The sequence below is a fragment of the Empidonax traillii genome, unplaced genomic scaffold, assembly GCF_003031625.1.
Source record: "Empidonax traillii isolate 1590-97213 ecotype Southwest subspecies unplaced genomic scaffold, ASM303162v1 scaffold572:size406828, whole genome shotgun sequence".
NCBI classification, from domain to species: Eukaryota; Metazoa; Chordata; class Aves; order Passeriformes; family Tyrannidae; genus Empidonax; species Empidonax traillii.
Genome location: NW_020955765.1, coordinates 176,646 through 192,257, shown reverse-complemented (window position 1 = coordinate 192,257; position 15,612 = coordinate 176,646).

The window sequence follows — 15,612 nt, the reverse complement described above, 5'->3', positions numbered from 1 at the left end:
AAAAGCAAACAACTGAAAGCAACTTTCCTGCCGAAGAATGGTATTTCATCACACACTTAACTGCAAGTTTTAAACATAACATGACAACAAAGGGACCCTAAGATGCATCCCCTCCAGCACAGCAAGAATGGGAACCCACAGCATAGCCACCAAGATCCCTCTCCCTGTGCTCCTACTGGGCATTTTACTTATGATAAGATCCAGTTTACAGAAGCAACCTTGGAGGGATGCCAGTGTTTTCTGTCTATTCTTAAAAAAGAATAACTTCACAAAAATGTAGATAAGATTCCAGAACAGCATTATAAGCTTTAACTGGATGGTAAATCTATATTAAATTGTTTGTAAATTGATATTTTTTATTATATTAGTTTTTTCGTGTGGTTCTGTTGGATATTTTTTTTTTTAAATATGCACTATATCTTTCTATTTCTACACAACAGGTGAAGAAGTTTCCTGTGGGTAGGATGTGAAATCCTCATTTCTTACCTATACATCAAAATAAAAAGAGGAAATTTTCTTCAAAAATCTAGAACAAAACAGACCAAAGCATCCTGTCTTTTCAGGCAGTGCATGTTCCTTTGAGGACAGATACCTGTTTACACATGAGAACAGAGGATCTGTCCTTGCAGACAGAGAACTCTGGCTCCTGCTGATCAGTATCAATGATCAGTAAGGAGCTATGGTGCTATATGATAATGTAAACAAATAAGCCCCCCTTTGGAAAACCACTAAAGAGGCTGATAGGGCAGGAGAAAGCTGTATGCGCCTCAAAAATCAATTTATGTTTCATCTCATTTGGAAGAGCTGCATTAAGAAGCTCAGCAGTAAAGTACATCCTCTGCTTCCAGGAGAGGAAGTATGTCCTCTGCTTACAGCCCACTCTGCAAGGAAGGGAAGGAGTTTATCTCCAGGATTTCCTTCTAGATCTGGAGACTGCGGAGTCTGCCCTGGGAATAAACAGTACCAAAGCCCATCGCGGTTCAAAGAATAAACTTCCAAGGGCAAAATACTATTTAGCTGCCTTTTCTTTTCACTTTCATCACACAGCAGCGTGTCTGGACTTTCAGGGGAAAAAAAAAAAGTAAAAGTACCGACAGAGCTCTGGAAGTGTGGCCTCCAAGGGCAGGAATAGTTTACCTTCTGCCCACCCCCACAGCAGCCTGCTCTGAATACCAATCTGCCACATCTGTACCTGATGTGCTCAGGTACAGCTGAGGGTGCATCCAAGCCCTCAGGGAAAAAAAGAGGCTGCCCAGATCTAACCAAAGTGAAGTGGATAAACTGTAAAAAAGGCTATGGAGATAATACCTATAAACAGAAGCTGACCCAGAGCCCTCAGAAATGCTGATATCCGTATTGTAGTTTTCTGCAGCCACATACTTTAGGGTCACATATTTTTAAACACAGCAAATATAAGTCCTCTTTACCGGGATTGCCCAAAACGTTTTGCAAACCACTGACACCTGCTTTCATCAGCACTATTAGCCCTACTGTGACACTCCACATTCATACTGTGCTCCATGTTTAGTCTCAGTTATTAATGAGAGTCACATCACACTGGGAATACTGATTTGCTGTCATTTGGAAATGTTCATTTGTTATTTCCCTGAATTAAAAGATTGTGGCACACATATAATTTATTGTCCTCAAGATTATTGTATCCATCTAATATTATTTGCAGCTTGTCTGTGCATCAATTCCCACACACATCCCAGTTCAATCAGCCTTCAGGTCATTGTATCATAGTTGACAGAATCAAATGGAGGCAGTGTAGGAACTATTCAGTATAACAGAATAAACAAGTAATGAGGAAAGTGATAAATTAAACCCACAGGCACTCAGGAATGAAGGAACTGGTGATGAAGGAGACATTAACAGGGACCAGAATGTGTTGGTCACTAAGTGATGGGCCGTTTAAGGAACAGTTTGGTCACAGCCTTGAATAGGGTCAGGCTGAACTTTGTCACAGACAAGAAACACAAAATGTGATTATCTTTAGTATTATAGAATATAAGAAGTGACTTCAGGGACCATGGAAAACTTATGGCCTGGTCAGGGAAAGGAGCGAAGGGAAAGACCACAATGGATCAGGGGTGATCAAGACTAGGAAAATCAGAGAGGAGGGGAATAAGCAAAGTGACAGCATGCAGGTAGGCTATCAGTCTGTATGTTTTTCTAACCCAATCCTATGCCTGGTCACAGGACTGTTTTTAAATTAAATCCTTTTTTTCACCCCTGCTATGTAATCTTCCTCTCTGACCTAGGTGTGCATGTTGAAAGTGCCAGCAACCAGAGAGACCAAGTATAAGATGCAAAGTCAAAGTGTCAGCCACTGGAGAGACATGGATGTGTTTAGGTTTCTCAAGTGAATATAATCCTATGTCCATGTGTGTACATGTGTAGTTTGGTAGTGAACTCCAGTCTGGATTAGCAGGCAAATAGAAGACTTCTCTGGAAAGACTCAAGGTGTGAATCAGCGGCTGGGTAAAGGACCCAGATTGAAGATATGACGTGAGAGCTTGTCCTGATATTTGAGGAATCTAGGAATGGGGCATCCATGTGAACACAGAGAGTGAGAGCATGTGTGTTGTCACCAGTGAACCTCAATCCTGAACAGCCAGAGAAGAGCACTAGGACTGGGCTCTCTGTACTCGGGCTTATGTGAGTGCTGCTGATGGTAAACCAGTTCTTCTGGAATCGTGCATGTGTTGACACGTGTGTGTGGCACTGTGGGACTCATCCTTACTGCTCTCTGAACCTGCAATTGGGAGTAGTCATAGCTGCACCACAGGTTCTGATTGCATGGATCTGACACCCACAAACGTCACATCCTTGACAAGTTCCACTGCCCCAACTAAATAAAACCCTCAACAGCTGGCAAGCTCCAAGCTTCTTTGTTTCTCAGCTTCCACAGACCTTTTACATTCAATCGGGATGTCTATCTGGTACCAGAATAAAAAAATTACAATACAAGCAGGACGGATGGGGGTCTAAGAATGAAATTAAGATATTTAGCAACAAAGGCAAATTTATCAGTGTGTCACCACCACCTATAATTTTTTCCCTGCTTGCATGCCCTAAAGCATGGAGAACAGAAGGTCTGGAGGGGTTATTTCACTTACTCTTAGTTTTGACTGCCTGCTCTTTTCCTTCTTCCCCAGGGATTTAATCCCAGGCTTTATAGTGTGTCTCTGTGAAGGTCTGGCATGGTTGCCATCTCGGGGTTCCCCTGTAGACTTACACTTTTCTTAGGGGAACAGTAGTTCAGCTACTGCTCTTCTCACTCATACAGTATTTCCAGCCATCCAGCATTTCTATCTTGTTTGACTATTTTTCAGCCCATTATTAGCACTTTGTGTATATCACTTGCCCTTCTCATATTTTTTTGTGTGTTAACATTATCAAATGGGACTACTAGCATGTATTGCACAGTTGCATGATCAAACCTAGAAGTATTAAAAGCAGCTAGGGAAGGGATGCTTGGGAATAGAGGGATTTCTCAACCTCTCTATTTTTATTTATGGGTTTTAGTAAATCTTCTAATCTTTCCAGGGAGCTGACAACAAGTTCTGGGTTAGGCTTAAATATGATATTTTCACCCCAGTTATAAAAGAATCTTAAAAGTGAACAAACAAATCCCAGAGTGTTAAGCAGATGTAACCTGGGTTTCATCATTTGCACTTGAATCACTAAAATAAAGAATTTCACTAGCTCACATTGCTGAATATGTCTTTCCTGATCTGACCTTTCTGTTAGCCTACAGTCCACAGTACAGAAGCAATACAGAAATCCTCAGACAGGACTAAATACCAAAACTGCTTCATGTCCTTGGCAGGTACTCAAAGTGGGATTAAATACAGTGCATTTAACTTGTTTGCATTCTCATGATTCTTGCTATTGTCAGAGAAATTTAGCAGAGGGGTACGTTAGACTCAGACTGGGATTCATTACCTGGTTCTTTTTTTATTTTGACTCTGATAGGAGCTGATAGGAGGTTGAACAATAAATAGAAGCAGTTCTGTCTAAATAACTTTTCTGAAGGACAAAAAGACAGAGACCAGATAAAAATGCTATTTCATGGCTTGTTATTCTCTTCCCCTACAAGCTAGCGAGGCTAGCAGGATGGTGTTTGGTAGCACATCATGTCTACTCCAGTACAAAGCCTGTGGTTTTAGGACTTTACAGTAGTTTAAATTAAGCCAGGAGATGTTTGTATTTGCACTGCAGAAACCATTCCTCATTCTGTGAATTCTGTTTTTATTTATTTTTACCCCTTTCTAAGTTTCTGCAAAACAGGGCAGAGAAGAGGAGCTGCTCTCAGGATAGACGGGGAGTAAACCAACAGCAATATTTAAAAAATACCCAACCCTATTCTACCTGTCTTTGCAAGACCTTATTTCCCTGTGCTTGATTGTGCTTCCTGCAACAACAGAGATCTGAAAAAGGCCCACAAGGCCTTCTCTTTCAGCTTCTAGCTGCTAAGTTAAAAAAGGAAAACAGACTTGTTCTCCAAACAAATATTTCTAATTCAAATTAACATGCATGTGGATAAGAGAAATGGGTAATTTACTCTAAAGATACACAGACTATTCTGAGCTCTGCACTTGTTAGGAGAAGAAGATATTTTGGGATGTTTCGCTGTGCCTTCTGGGACTATCTACATTACTCTTGGGGAGCTTTTAATGTTCTCACAGAGAGTTTTTTCAGCAGTGCCTTTTATCTCAACTTTCAATTTGTTCCCTTTATGACCCATAGGATTAAACCAGCTTTAGAAACTGCCACACATAAACATTGCTGAAAATTTGATAGAGAAAATTTGGTAGAGAAAAAGACCACAAAAACAAGAGTTTTCCTGTTTTCCTACAGAGTACCCTGAAAATTTAACCTAGAATGGATCATGAACTGCAACTGTCTACATGTCTCAAGTACTTCAAAAATTCCCTGTAGTCTCTACCAGTTACTTTTGATTATTATTGACCCAGTACATACTTGTACCAGGTCATTAAGTGAGGACTCCAATAGACCTCCTAAGTGAACCAGTCTAGCTATACTCCAACTATTGGATTTCCTGCAATGGCTTCAAAATTGGTCTTTAATTTTTTTTATTTCTTTTTTTTTTTAATTTTGACATGTTTTACCAATTTCTTTCCCACGGTTTTTCCTCATAAGGTGGAAACAAAACCAAGGGGTGAGTGGGTGGATTTATTTCCCCCGCTGTTAATATTACTGTCACAGATATTTACTTCCTTCCTGGTTAAATATAATAAATGTTAAGAAGATGCAGCTCTTAAAAATATTTAAATCATTTAAATTCAATACAAGTACTATCAGTGATAATTAAATTCTGTTTTCTTCTTCTCACTTGTCACAGATTAACTAAGTCAGTGACCCACAAAACTAGTTACTTATACCACTTCCAGGTGATTTACTGAACTGATCCTATCATAATGCAGAAGAATGCAATTAAAACAGGAGAAGGCCTTACCATCCCCAAAAGATTCAATGGAATACATGCCTTTCTTTTAGCCTACCCTTCATGTGGTCTCTGTGCTCGTTTGAGTTAATCAGTAAGAAGTGAAGCCACTCAGAAAGTTTCTTTTGATGACAGGAGAAAATGATATCTAGTTAAAATTCAGACATGATCAAAGGCACAAGTGATACAAAAAAACTGGAAGGGAACCTGGCACCAGATGGTAGAATGAGACCACAAAGGGACAACAGTAATAAATATGATTTTATATCCAGGAGAACATGTGCAAAGTAACATGCACTGACCACTAAACCCTGCAATAAGCACACAATATTATTTAAATTTAATCATTAAAAAGATAGAGCTGACATAAGGACTTTGTTATCCTCTCAAAGGCTGTCTCTTATTACTCACACATGTAAAGCAGCAAAGCAGGATTACTGCTGAGGGCTTATTGGTAATACATTTTGAGGGCTTAGTTCAAGAAGAGGCTCAAAGGTGACTCTGCCATAAAGCAAGAAAAATAATACAAATAAGTCAGTGAATCATAGAACTGAATATATAACAGCTACAAGGAAAAATGTGTTCTCAAAAAAGATCTGTGCTGAGAACTAAAGGTCTTTCTTTTCTTCTGATCACAGATGGAGTATTAAAAATTAATGTAAGTTCTACCAGAAAAGAACTTGACAGTCCTATTTTGAGACTCATTTCACTTCGTCTCCTCTCCCTGTCTCACAGAACATTAATGCCAAAACATTCAAGAGAAGTTCTCTAGGGCTTGCTTTGCACATTCCCAGAGGTGCTGGGAAGCATTTTGAAAAAGTGACTTGGAGTGCTTTGGTTTGTAGATACCCGATGGGGGGAACACTCAACAGACCCTGATGCTTTGTGGGCAGATCCTTGGCATTTTCCAAATTAAAATCAGGCCCTCCAAGGCTGACACTCCCTAGAAAACTGGCAGTCATCTCGGACAGCAAAAAACAGTGCCATTTCAGATGCTACTAGCACAACAGCTCTGAGGATTTTAACTTCATTTTCGAAATGAACTTACAAGTCAAATCAAGACCCAGGCCTCACTTCAAACAAGGAGAAACAGGTTGGTAAAGCAGTTAAAATAAAATGCTTTTAAAGCTATTTAGGCATTTTAAAATTACGTATCAATATTCTGAGAGTCTTCATCACACAAAGTATCAGGGCCATGATAGTATTTAAGTTTCTTAATATTTGTTTTCTATATTGAGGTTTCAACTCTTTAGAGTGACACAGCCTATAAAAATAAAGTATTTTTGAAAGATAAGAAATTTTAGTTCAAATTTTATTTTCTTCTTTTATTCAAATAATTTACAAAACGTCTATCAGTCTATCAAAGTATCAGTGGAAACTAGAGAGACCAAATACAAAACAATTGTAGGGACCATGTTTGCCAGGCAATCCAGTTTGGAGGCTGTCCTTGGGATCATGCAGCCAGCATTTTCAGCAGTATAATGCCCAGCTCTACAGAGGCACTACAAATAGCCTGCCTGCCCTACAGAGACCAAACTGACCCCAGAGTTGTTCTCCCAGCTTTACCAATGTTGACATGGGTGTAACTCATCCAACACCCATATGCAGCATCCTGTCTCCCTTATTTGTAGGAAAGTCATTAGTTTATAGATATGGATATCTATTTCAAATGTAAGTTGAACAAAATACCATTTGGGGAGGTGTCAGAGACTGAAGTGGTTAAAGGCTTAAACAAAGACTTTGTCCACTGTAGCAAACTGCAAAGAAACAGCAAAGAATGAAGGAAAGCCCACCTCTTCCAGAATATGCCTCCAAATTTGGACTGCAAAAGGACCTTGAGGTAAGATAAGGGGGATACTACTGTCCAGTTATCCCAGGAGCAGAAGGGTGTGCATATCTGAAGCTGCAAACTGGATTTTCAGATAAGGGAAGAAGCTGATAAGAGACAAATCCTGTGGTGGATTCTCCCTCCCTGGAGGTGTTTAAGAAGAGATTACATGTGGCGCTTAAAGCCATAGTCTAGTAACTGTGGTGGTACTGGATCAAGGGTTGGACTTGATGATCTCAGAGATCCTTTCCAACCTGTCTGATTCTATGATTCTATGGATCAAGACCATCACTTTGACAGGACTTGGACTGCCACTTCAGCCAACAGACATCGGAGCTGCAACTACCAAGTTTCATCACTAGATCCAGTAGGTGGTGACAACATATATCATTCTACTTTTATCCTTTCTTTCTCTCTTTTCCTTATAAATTTTCTCAAGTGTTATTTTTGTCTTTATATTACTATATTATTATAGATAATAACAACCAAAATGGCTACACATCTGTTTTCTTTTGAAACCAGATTGTTCTAAATTAAACCCTATATTTACAAACACCAATCATTCAATGTTGTTTCACTCTAATCTGCTCCAAGGAATCTATTAACAAGAACTTGGGTTACCCTCACCTTTTGGGGCGGGTTGTAACAGGAGGGCAGGGGGGTGGTGGTGTGTGACCCTGACTCAGGGTTTACTAAAGAACTATAGAGCCCTGCGCAGCACTGCTATTGTGCCATCCTTCAGTCATGCTTTAGTTCTGCATCCAGTGACATTAGAAGCATGAGTGTTTCCATCTCAGGAAAGGCACTAACAAACTGGAAGGGATTTGCAGAGAGGTAACAAATAGGATGGGGGCTTAAGCACTGACTCATGAGAAATAATTTGAGCTGCTGAATATGTTTTTTTTTTTCTTGGCCAAATAATGACTAATTTGATATTCAAGGGTCTGAAAAAATAAGTTCTATAGGACAGGCCAAGACACAGTTATGACTCAAGAGAACAAGTACAGGGCAGTAGGAACAGTAAAAGAAAGGTTATAGGGTCTTAATTAGCCACAGGCTAAAGTGTGGGAACAATACCAGTTGTGGACTGAACTCTAGAAACAGCTTCTTCAACCAGTCCAATCCTCCTCCCTTTCGTCCCTGCTTTTCTAAAAAGCCAGTATTCTGGACTAAAAGCACCTGCCAGGAATCTAGTGCTACTGATACAACGCTGCTGCCCTGGTTAAAGAGCTGATATAGGACTGCTAAGGTTTGAACAGACATGAGACGTCTTATCATCCACATATCAAACTGAACTCCATGGGAGAGGTTTCTTCAGCCTACAAGGCTTCAGGACAAGATCCTGACCAGCTCCAAGACTGTCATCGGTCGTTCTAGTCATACTATTAACAACCTGAGCTACTGTGTCACTGAGACCCCTCTGACAACTGGGAATTTGCATTTTTCTCTCAGCTGAGTTATCCTCTACTCTTTTACTATCATTAGGGAACAAAAAAGAACCAGTGACTCATCAAAAAGATTAACTTTCCTTGTCAGAATTTTGATTTGTCAGGACCTTCCTTTAAACTACCATTAAGCAGGACAAGTTTGGAGAACAGGTATCCAGAGAAATTCCTCAGTTTTCCCATTTTTCTGCAGACAGAGCTCTCAATAACTCCTTCTTTCTCCTTGAAGTAAAACTACCTTGTACCAGAAGGCAGGTCCAACCTCCATCTTTCCTCTGTGAGGAAGCCAGGATGGCAGATCAAGCTTTTTACACACTCCACCTTATATCGGTCCTCTTCAGCTTCCAGTTGCCAAGCAACAGCCACCCTCAAGACTTATCAAATCAATGCCATGGCAGTAGGGGAAATTACAAGGCCAAGGTCCTGGGATCTATTTAGCTGGGGGTTTTTTCTAGGTTTTTTTTGAAGGTTCATATCGTGTGCAACTGAAAATCAAAAGGTGGCTGACACTCCAGAGCTGAACTGAAGAGCACCAGCATTGGACGTAGAGGCTTTGAGTTGCCAGGGCAATTACAGACATTTGGCCACTGCAGAATGAGCCCAGAGAAACCCACTATGCATCCACATGGGGTAGGTTGCATTTCATCCAATCTTCCCTTCAGGAGGTTTATTAAGACAGTAGGTGGGAGGTTATATTAAAGCTTCAACAGTAAGAATTTTATTTTTATGAGGAATTCATGCTGAATACCTTGTTTCAGCCATAAATGGTTATCTGGTAATTTTATCTGAAAGCGAGAATGCGACAGTAGTCATATTATTGCTCCCAATGTGCCGCTGATTGCAGAGATTGGTAGGCTGTAATCCCAAGGGACAAAGTAGGTTCAGTAAGATTCTTGGTTTGATTCCTTTTCCTGCTTTCTTTGTTGAGCACAAAAAGTTGAGGGGCACAGCTTTCTTCCTAGTTTATTTAATTTGCATTCTGTAATCCTGCTCAGCTGCATAAAATTAAAAACTGAAAAGGCTGTCAGTGGAAAACTGATTAAAAACAACAAAGAAAACCCACAGGAAACCAAAACCATGGGGCAGGGGGGTGGGGGGAGGGGGAAGAAAAAGGAAAGAAACCATCACAGTAGCACAAGGGAATGCATCAGGTAAAGAAGGAGTCTGAATAGCCTGCCTCTCAAGCAACATAAGAAATCAGAGGGCAGGTAGAAACTTTACAAGGTTATGAAGGTGGAGGAAGTGTGGGAATTGACTGAGCTTCCAGCAGTTGCAAAGGGAGAACAGGTTAGCAGAGATGCAAAGAGCTAATGCTGTTCATGTCTGTGTAAGGCCAGAGATTAAAACAATTGAGTAGGAGGGAACTTATGAATAATAAAAATAAACTAGGGTTTTAAGAAGGAAGGAGCATACCCTGGGTTTGAATCACTTTGCAAAACCACTGTCACAGTGCTCCTCTAGGTCTAGAAGGAAAGAGCTTACAAGAGCCAAATTCAGTTGGCTGGAGTGATTGCAGATGCTCAGCAAGCCACAGGTATCCATCCGAGGGAAGACAGCAGGAGTATGAACAGATGTATGAGAAAGCTCAGGAAAAAAGGGCTCAGAGATGTAAGCAGCTGTAAAAATACTGGAGTGCAGGCTCCTCTACAGCCACACCATCTCCATTTGCAGTCTACTTGATATCTTTTTTGTCATTTGAAGAAAAATGTACACCTTAGTTTACATTTCCATTCAGTGCCATTAGTGTGGTTTGCTAGGATATACAAGAATCCCTCTTTTTTGGTTTGTTTTGTGTGTGTGTGTGTGTGTGTGTGTGTGTGTGTTTACTTAAGTGAACAGACTTCTTAACCAAGCTGGTCTTAAATGATGTTTGCAAAACATTTCTATAAATTCAAATTTGAACTTTACTGATGAAAACCTTCAAGTAAAATCTTGGCTTATCTCCACCTGACGCCAGGGAAGTTAGGATCTTTCCCTGAACATATTTTCTGCTTCACTTATGCCTCTGCCCACAAAATGAGTGGGATGTAATACATAGATGGGATATAAGCAGCCCCCTGAAGAGGAGCAGAGGCATCATCCCTCCCTTGTGATAAGTGCACTACCCACTGAACTTCACTATCATGTACAGAGAGTCTGCTCTTTCTCATACATAGCATCTCAAATTTCCACCTAACTTCCAGCCTGGCCAAAATGACACACTCCAAGGAGAAGAGAGATCCCAGTCTGAGCTCTCACATCCAGAGCAGACCACTAGCTCCATCTAGAAAAGTGCAAAAAATTGTTTGTCACTCCTTTTTTTGCATGGTGCTGGCCTTGGAAGCTCCACAGGATGGGAAGAGGAACTTGAATACTACATAACTTTCTCCCAAAAATTCAACTCCACTGTCAACTCTGAGGTATCCCAAACCATCATGAGAGGCACCTTTACAAACGCCTGAGAAACTGAGCAAAAGATCAACAGACAGATTTAGGATGACCGTATTCATCTTCTGTTCCTAAGTATCTTCTAAGCCATGTTTCATGCAATTTGATCCTTTCCTAGTTGTGTGATTTTTTCATCTGTCTGTGCCTCAGGTCTCCTGTGAATAGCAGTTCTAGTGCTTCTCTGGCTTTCAGCAGGGTAGTAAGAGTGAAATGATAATGAAATATTCAGACTAATGTGTGAGAAGCCCAAAAGATATTTTAAATGCCTAAAGCAGGCTTCATTAAAAACTATAACAGTAAGGGTTTGATTAGCTGAAAAGCCAGATTTCAAGATGAAAGCCAGTGTGCAGCTATTCATCTGAAAGTCTTTTGTAAAACAAAGGTCATATATCACCAATCAACATCTTGTTTTCCCATGATAAAGGACAAATATGAAACAGAAAACCTAAAACATGTTTAAATATTCTCATGAAGGTGCACACACAGACCACACAAATCCAACCTCCAGTCCCTTGCCACGGAACAAGGACACTGAACAATTTACTGGGTTTCAGAAAACATTCTGAAAATGTGCTTCAGGGCTGACAGCTGCAAGCAAAGAGAACAGAGTGGTTGGATATGTAAAGACAGGAATTATAAAAGTGAAAAGAAGGTGGTAATGAGTATGCCACTTACGGTCAGGCTTCATTGAAACACAATTTGAGTGCTAGGCCTTTGGTTGGAAAAAAAACAAATTGAGAAAGTGAGTTAAGTATAATTACTCTACTGTTAAGCAAGACGAACCTTCTTGGAAAGCATTTGAAGATTTCAATCTATTTGGTATAGAAAGGGAAACTGTGTATGGCACCCACAAACAATAGAATGCTGAAATGCATGAAACATGTACAGTCAATAACGTAGGTTATGTCCCAAAGGAGATGTTTTGGAGGTTTTTTTGGCATCTTTACGGCAGCCTGCACTCTTTGGATAATGGATACTGAAAAGAAGATGTTTCAGTCATGGTTTATGACTGTAAGGCATGTAGTTATAGTGTCAGGGGACTGGCATGATCTGTAGTTCTCAACACTCAGAAATACCTTTAACCATATGGACCCTATGACATCTAACATACCTGCTTTGCAATATGTTTCATTTGCATAGAGAATGTATGAGAAGCCTGTCTGGTAGCAGCTCATGCATTGCTCACTTACAGAAAAGAGCAGAAGCACCAAGTTTGCATCACGCACCCTCATGTCCTGGCAAGGAATATCTGACATTAAAGGGAAAAGAACCAGGGGTATGCAGAACTGGGACTGGTATTTAGCCTGTTTCACATTCATAAGCCACAAGGAAAAGCAGCTCCATCTCAGAGAAGGAGCTGGCTGCATATACTGTGCCAGGTGACATTTTGCTCCCCCAATATTCTGGCACTGAAAGATATTCATATATTTACAACCTTTCTTAAGGTCATTTCTGCTGTGTCTCCAGCTGAGCCATTAAATATTAATTGGACTACTTTCCAAAAATAAAAAGCAGAACCTCTAATTTACTTGTGTAATTTACACCTCCCACAAACCAGGTGTCCTCCTGAACCAGACCAAACGAGCCATGTGCTTTTCACAGTTCTGAAATGTGATGTGCTTTTGAGACAGACGCACAGTTTCTTGCTCATTCTGTGCACAAAAGTGCATGTTATTATTTGGGAAAAAAACCAAACAAACAACAAACCACCTTAAATGAAACAGAAAATATGACCTCCAGATGGTGGACTCAAACCTTCCCACTCAGACTAGATGGTTCTCTTCAGTTTGGGCTTCAGGCTTGATTATTTTTTTTTAGAAGTATTTTACCTAGATGAGTTTGAATATCTTGTCACAGGTCATTTTGTTCAACAAGGTTCAAGGCTGCTAGATTTCTCAAAGAGCTCAAATTGTAACCCGCAGTTGTAAAGAGCATGATCACTTTCTGGTCATGTACAAGCATATGCATTAAAGAACTTTTGTATTCTCACATAGAATCATAGAATAATTTAGGTTGGAAAAGACATCTGAGTTCATAGATTCCAACTGTAAACTTATTTAACCGTGTAATAAGCCTAAGAGAAAATTTAAGTGCATTATCAGCATCACTCATGTTAAGACAAGGTAAATATGTATTCAATAATCACTGAGCCACACAGATTATTTGCAGAAGTTTATTACGTGCTGATCTACTCAAGTGAATAAAACGCCTGCTCTTCAGTGAAGCTAAGGAATCTCTGGAGTGAGAATTCACAGAATTTGAGGTCCTTGTTGCTCAGCTGCCATCTAAGCTCAGAGACACTAAAGTCCTCAGTATTACACTACCCAAGAAAGCTAGTTTTGTTTTTCCACTTGTAGTCAAACACATTCATCTTGTCAGGGTTTAGCAGGCTAGATGCCAGCTCATACCTAAACCTTTTGGGAATCTGTAGTCTAAGAAATACTTTAGCTTTATTGCCTCAGAAATTCAGTCTGCCACTCTCAGATCTTAGCTGCAATATGGGTGCTAGGCAAAAAAAAAATAGTTTCTCTTTTCTTTTGGAAGAGACTCTGTCATAAGTGAACATCATATTCACATAGCAAATGGGGCAGACAAGACTCACTTTCTTTGAAAAAGCAAATTCAAAAGGCATCCTGGATCTTGCCTGAAAATATCCAAATCATCAGACTTGGAAATATTTTGGTGAAGCTGTGTTAAGGAAGAGAATGATTCTCTTTAGTTGCAAGGGCTAATTAAAGGTTTGTTGTGCTGCAGAGTTCATACCCTGACTGCCATTAGGTGGAGGATATCACCCAGGGAAGTTGCAGTTCTCAACTCCAGTCTCTGACAACAAAATACAAGTTCAGAGAAGAGGAGAGGGGTTTGCCAATCTGAATCGCAACCAAGAGCTGAAAAATTATATTCCAGGAGCTTTTTTTGGGTCCCACTGCTCTGAGAAAATGATGCTTCTCTTGCACACTCTTTCAGCAACTTGCCATCATTTCCCCTAAGCAGCCACAGGCGGGTGACAGCAACTTCTTCGTCATATCTGGCAGTTCCTACTGACCCCTGTGGTATTTCCTCCTCCACAACACACTTGCCAAGTATTTACCATTCTCTTCTCTCTTAGGAAAAGCCGCTCCATTGGGGAGGAAATCCAGATGAAGTTTCCTAGAGCATTACCTTTGAGTTGGCAAGTGTGTCAATGGCAGGAGGCCATTTTATATATGACAGTTCAGCTTCGTTGGAAATCTGATCCAAACTAAACCCTACCGTCAGGACTGTATCCCTTGTTTTATCTAAAATGTCGAAGTGTCAGTAAGAGGGAATTCACAACCTCTGGTGAATACTCCCACGGTGTAAGATACGTGTAGCACTAAATCCTTTGATATTTGTTGCACCATTTCAAAGAAAGGGAGTCAAAGCGTGGTTTTCCCCTATCTCCCCCTATTCCTAAATAACCCAGAGCATGGTGAATGAAGCACCAAGCTGAGTTTTGCCTATATCAAGAAGCCAGGGTAATGAAAGTGAGACCTCTCACTGAATGTTTCCCACTTGGTTAGAAAAGCAGAGGAAGCCCTTCTGGGTTGGTGCTGACAAGAAGAGAGAATGGAAAAATTCACCTGCACACTGAGATGGGCAGAGGGAGATGCCTTTCGGTAATGCTAAACAAGGCAGTTAAACTTCATTGAAGATCAGCACTGAGAGCACCAGAGCTCTTCTTGCCCTTCCTTAGTTTCTGGTTTGCAGCACACTGTTGACCTTACCTTCCTTATTCTCTGAGGAAATGAAATCTAAAAGATGCTCTGCATCACTCAGTGCAGGCTAAAATCTTTTTTCTTTTTCTTTTCCCATCTGGACCTGAGGACCTCCAGAAATATACAATACTTGGTGAGATTGTGTGGTATTGTAAAGTGTACACCCTCAACTGGCATAAATAAGCTTCATTAATTAATAACAGAAGTATCAGTTTAACTGTGTTCTGTTTTATATCTTTAAAATTCAGCTTCTTGTTTAATAGCTTTTGAAATTTGTTACTGTACTAGCCTTAGAGGTTTGTTTTTTTTTTTTTTCTCCTCTACCATTTTGTTTAATAATAGAGTTCTATATTTCATTTGTATGTCTTGGAGGTAACAATTTAATATACTTAACTACACATAGCATATTCCTTTCTCAGAGTGAGGACCATTTTGTTTAGGAAACCAAGGCAAAGCTAACAATTGTAGGTATCATTAAGCTCATGTTTATTCATGGGTAGATGCCGTAGTCTATTAAAACTCACTAGCACAAAACTCACTAAAAAATTAGTGAAAATCTAGCATCCCTCCCATCCTCCACAGAGTGATGTTGCAGCTGAAATGAAAGATTGAAGCATCAGATTTTTCTAGTAGCAAGGCAGAGGAGGAGGAATGGGGAGACAGACAGGAAGTAAGTAAAACTGGAAAGATTCCATAGACAAC